Below are 5797 nucleotides of genomic sequence, written 5' to 3'. Positions count from 1 at the left end.
TGTGAGAGAGAGCTAGCATGAGCAGGGGAGGGTCAGAGAGAGAGGGAGATATAGAATCTGAAGCAGGCTCCAGTCTCTGAGCTGGCTGTCAGCCCAGAGCCCGACACGGGGCTCAAACCCACAAACCATGAGATCATGACCTGAGCTGAAGTTGGATGCTTAACTGACTGAGCCACTCAGGCGCCCCTAAAAGATCCTGAGGATAGAGAATAGTCACTGCTGTAGTTGCACAATTAGAGAACACATTTTCTAACAACCAAGAAGAAGCAAAGTTTTCTCTGTGAAACTAATGAAACTTAAACATTAAGAATTCTCGACTTAACCCTGTGTGCAACATAAAAGCTTTTAAATATTTCAGCTACTTTAGAACCAAACAGTACCCGTTATTTTTATGATTGCTTATATCGTCTTGAGCTACCATCAATCAATGCACAGTAAGGGCTGAGTGAATGTTAGCAAAACTTTGAGAGGTAGGAGAAACACTCTCTGGTGATGGGAATAGGTTCTGCCAGCTGGGCAACCTGCACAGAGGGCAAAGAGGGAACTTTGATAACTGGTATGCAAATCATTTACTAACTCACAGTCAGAGATCAATTTTATTTTCTCAGAGCTACAGGTTTTCTTTCCATATGACACAAAAACTTGAAAATTAACTTAACTTGAATTATACACATATATACAATACAGTCATATTAAATACTGTATTTAAACGCTATTGTTTGATATTCAACACAATTACTTTATCAAGCACCTTATAAGAAAACATTTATCATGTGTTCATTTTGCCAACTTAGCTTGAGTGTTATGAAGATAGGTGTGTTGAATACACATAGGGATTCTACAGTAGCTCTTTGTACTCCTTTTTCTCATGCTCACATTTTAGTTCCTAGTCTTTGTATCCTTTAAATTTATTTCCACTGTTTTTCTTTCTCACATTGGTTTTTCTTTTAAATTATTGAACACAGATACAGAAATTATAAGCACGAATCGCAAAATATTAAATTAATGAAATAAAACAGCATGTTTAGTGTTGGAAATCTCCGTTGTTTTACATTACCTTATAACCAATTCTATCAACATGTTTTCAACATGTTTATTGTATCTACGTGATGGTAATGTAGCTGTTTTTCTGTCCTATTAAATTTCAAGATTAAGTGCTATTTTTTCTTACTTATTATATTTAATATCTATGTGTGTCAATTTTAAACACAAGATTTAGAGTCTTTATAAAAGGAAACATATATGATTATTAAAAATGCATGCCCTGTGCTCACATATACAAAAAGAAATGATAGAAGATGAATAAGGTCCCTGCACAAAGACGGCATACAAATTTGTGAAGCATTGCATATTTTTTAAAACAATGCATGCTAATTTATTAATCTTAAAGTGATATTAAATTCTCCAAATGGTTAATAATAAGTCATTAAAAATATACTTTAGATAACCAAGGGAAACAATCCTAGGAAATGTATTGTTAAAACTATATCCCCCCAAACACAATATACTGTGTATTTTTGTTCTATTAATTTAAATATTATGGCACATGCTTCATTTCCAGCTCCTACTATTATTGATACAACTAAGGATACGGTTGAGTGTTAATTTTTGACCAAAGAAGTTTTAATCTATTAGATGACTGGTAGATGAATTCCTATATCTTAAAGATTTCTCAAATATTATCTAGGGTTCAATCCTCTAATTTCAGAATAAAGAGATTGAAGTTCATGTTAATTTATTTAAAGCCATCATAAGGCAAATTAACTGCAGAGTCATGAGAGTCTTAGGACATTTGTTCAATGTCATACTGTGCGGTAAAAACCAGAAAGCCCTCCCTCCAAAGGGAAGAAATGGGACCTAGCCCATGTGAGTTCAGATCAGGGCTCAGGACTGGGCTCTGAGAGCACTGCCCACTCTGCCTGTCCTAGACACTAATGAGGGAATTTCCAAGCAGACACTGAAAGGAGAAGCGTCCTTTAGAAGAGCAGGGCCAAGCTAAGTATTCTGCTTGCTTGGATTTGAAGACATTATTGCTCTATGGCACTTGGAGAGTCACACTTCAGCAAACAATTACATTGTTAATAAAAGCATGCACAAAATGCAATAGGAGTTCAAAGAAGGGAACAACTTATTTTGTCTGGTAAAGGCTTTGTGAAAGGTGTGTTGATTTGAGGAGGATGTTCAGAGATTAGTAGGACTTTTTTAGGCTTTTCAATCAGAAAGATTACATGTGCAAAATTCTGTTTATGTGAATAGACTTTGTCTTATTCCTTTGGATCACTGTAACAAATTACCAAAGACTGAGTGGCTTATAACCAAAACAGAAATTTATTTCTCACAGTTCTTAAGGCGGGGAAGTGGAAGATCAAGCCACCAGTAGATAAGGTATCTGGTGAGGTGGTCCCACTCCTGCTTCATAGACAGGTGTCTTCTCACTGTTTCCTCACTTGACAGGAAGATAAGGTAGCTCTCTGAGGTCTCCTTTATAAGGTAACAAACCAATCCCATTTATGTTGGCTCTGCCCTTATGACCTAATGACTTCCTCAACTCACCATCACCAAATGCCGTTCCACTGGGGATTAGCTTTTAACATATACATTTTGGGAGATACAAACATTCAGTCTGTAACAGACTTGTTAGATTTGAGACACAATGAAAGATAAATGTGGCAGGAATGTGCATTGAGTCAGGGATTAGTGAATGAAGACAGAAGGGTGAATGATGAAGGATTCAATATGCTGAGTTACATGATTGGGAATGATGGATGACATTGGGCCTCAAGACAGGGGAGTCCATAATGGAAGCCATTAACTAGAATGAGAGGTACATGAAGGCATATGGTGGGGGTGAGCTTAGAGCAGTTAGAAGGTCCAGAACAAGAAAGATCTTGTATCTTATACTAAAGCAATAATTATCAAACTAAATGTATTTAAAGGTCACCTCAGATGTGGAAAAAACAAAGTTTGCATTTTGGTTGAATTAGAAATAGCCAGAGTCATCTTTATTTGACTCTCAGTCCATTAAATTCTGTTTTTTTTTCTTTCCAGAAAAGGAGAGAAAAAACTAGTGAGATAATTGACAAAGTAAATAACCAGCACATTTTATAAACTAACAGTGCTTTCTACAATAAATATGCCTTATGAGTCATGCAATTCTCTCAACATATTTACAAAATTTTGATAATAACACAAGTCTTGGGGTTAAAGGATTACATACCAGATAAGTAAATACAGGCTTTGTATAAATACAATTTGGTATCAAGGGAATTATTTTTTATTATGACTATCCATAAAACACAACAGAAGATATCTATAATCTATGATAAACATGCTAGAATTTAATCTCATGCCAAACATTTCCTCAATTAAACTTTCATTTTATTTAGATCATTGGGTCTTAAATATTCTGTATCAGATAGCTTTCTCAACAGAAACTAAAGCAATTTTTAGCACACTACCTGAATTAACAAAGCATTATTAGCTCTAAGAATTAGCAGGTTAATCCAACTCAAGGAGGAAGTTGTGGGAACCTCCAATCCATAGTCAATTGGTCAGAAGCACAGGTAATAAATAACCTGGTTTTCAGCTGGCATCTGAAGAAGGGGAGGGCAGTCTTGTAGGACTGAGCCCTAAACCTGTGGTATCTCATCCTATATCCAAGTAGATAGTGTTAGGGGATTGAGTTAAATTGTAGAACACCCAACTGGTATCCAGAGAATTATTTGTTGTTGGTGTGGGAGAACTCCTCACCACCTGCCACGGCCCTCATTGGAATTGGTCCTAGAACCTAAAAGACCTCCTAATTTGTGAAGGAGAACATTGCTAATATAATTGAAGGCTACTTGTGTATCTAATTCCAATCACATCACCTGCTCTTTACCTGACTTACTAGTAATCTAATTTTTAGAAGCAGCCTCATGTTTTTTTTTTAATAATTTATTATGTAACTATCTTTCAGTAATTAATTTTGTTAATTTTATAAAAATGCTAGTTAACTTCTCATATCACTTCTTTTTATTTTATATGTTGATGCATAAAGCCACAGTTTATTCATTTCATTGCTGTAAAATATTTTATGGTATGAATATCGATATTTATCCAGTCTTTGGATAGTGAAGCTGAGTTAAATATTTTTCTATTATATACAATGAAGCTATAAAAATTCTGGTATGTCTCCTAGAGAACACGTAGAGATTTATCTCTAGAATATTCCTATTTGAATTGTAGGTATGTATATTTTCAGCTCTATCAGGTAATGCCAAATTATTTTCCAAATTAAGTTAAATAACCAATGTATATTCTCTGCTGCAATGTTCCTATTGGTCTGCATCTTTGCCAATAAACTTTACTTTTTACTAAATGGTAGATGTGTAAAATCTTATTATGTCTGTAATTTATATTTCTTTTATCGCTAATGAGGCTAAACAAGATTTTATTAGTTACTGACCATTTACATTTCCTCTTTAAGAAGGGTCTGTTATTATTATTAATATTATCATTGCCAATTTTTCTGTTATGATGTTTATCTTCTTATCTATTCAAAGTATTTATTTTAAAAATACATTTATGATATTAAGCCTTCCTTAATTACATGTATTGTACATATCTTCTCATATTTTATGGTTAGTCTTTTCATTTCCTATGATGTTTTTGATGAATAGAAATTCTTATTCACTTATACGTTCATTGATTCACTGATTTATTTATACATTCATTCAATAAGCATTTACTGAATATTGGAGTACTTTGGAAAACAAAGTAAAACAAAACTGCTGCTCTTGTTGAGTTTCTCCAATAAAGGAAGACAAACAACAAACAATGCACTAACTAAATTATAGGGGATGTTTGAAGCTAATAAATATTATAAGAAAAAAATAGAGTAAAGAAATTGGAAGTTGGAGGGAGTATCAGAAGGCCTAATGTAGAAAGTGTCTTTTATGCAAAGACTTGAAGAAGGTAGGGCATTAACCTTGAGATAACTAGGGAATAGCATTTCTGGCTGAGGAGATTAGTCAGTTCAAAGGCTCTTAGTTGTGTTCAAGGAAAAACAAAGAGATCAACATGGCTGGAGCAGATTAAGTGAGGGAAAGAGGAGTAGAACAGGCCAGAATGGTAAAAATGTACAGAATGGGTAAGATCTTTTAGGCCATTGTATGGGCTTCAACTTTTGATTTTATTAATATTGGGCTAATAAATTGCAATGGACAAAGATTGCTATAACCCTGGCAAGAGATCATAGTGCATGGATCAGTGGTAGCAGTGTGAATAGTGAGAAAACATTGAACTATGGGTTTCTTTTTGTAAAGAATTTATTTGAAAAAAAAAAAAAAAAGAATTTGCAGAGCACCTGGGTGGTTCAGTTGGTTAAGCATCTGACTTTGGCTCTGGTCATAATCTCATGGTTCGTGGGTTTGAGGCCCATGTCAGGCTCTGTCCTGACAGCTTGGAGCTAAAAAAGAACTTATATAGGGAATGAGAGGAGAAAAGTTAAGGGCAATTCCAAAGGAGATCCCCAGATTTTTGGCTTGGGCAATTTGAAGGACTGATGCATTAAATTATATGGAAATGACTGTGGGCAGGACAGGTTTTGGGGTTCAAGATTCAAGAGTTCATTCTGGACATGCTAAGTTTGAGATGTGTATGAGATTTTCATTGGATAGATAGTTTTATATTTGAGTCTGGATTTTGAAAGAACAATTTGAGTTGGTGATATAAATTTGGAAGTTGTGGTATTTAAAATTATAAAAGACATGAGATCACTAAACAATTGAGTATAGATAGAAAAGAGAAGACTGCA

At 34.5% G+C, this 5797-nt stretch overlaps 1 pseudogene; it reads left to right on the top strand.

Moving 5' to 3' along the window:
• Positions 1–1255: 1255 nt before the first annotated feature.
• Positions 1256–1356, top strand: LOC144220752 (U6 spliceosomal RNA; annotated as a pseudogene).
• Positions 1357–5797: the final 4441 nt, after the last annotated feature.

This window comes from Crocuta crocuta, unplaced genomic scaffold, assembly GCF_008692635.1.
Source record: "Crocuta crocuta isolate KB4526 unplaced genomic scaffold, BGI_CrCroc_1.0 scaffold129, whole genome shotgun sequence".
Taxonomy (NCBI): domain Eukaryota; kingdom Metazoa; phylum Chordata; class Mammalia; order Carnivora; family Hyaenidae; genus Crocuta; species Crocuta crocuta.
This window is presented reverse-complemented; position numbering and strand designations above follow the sequence as displayed.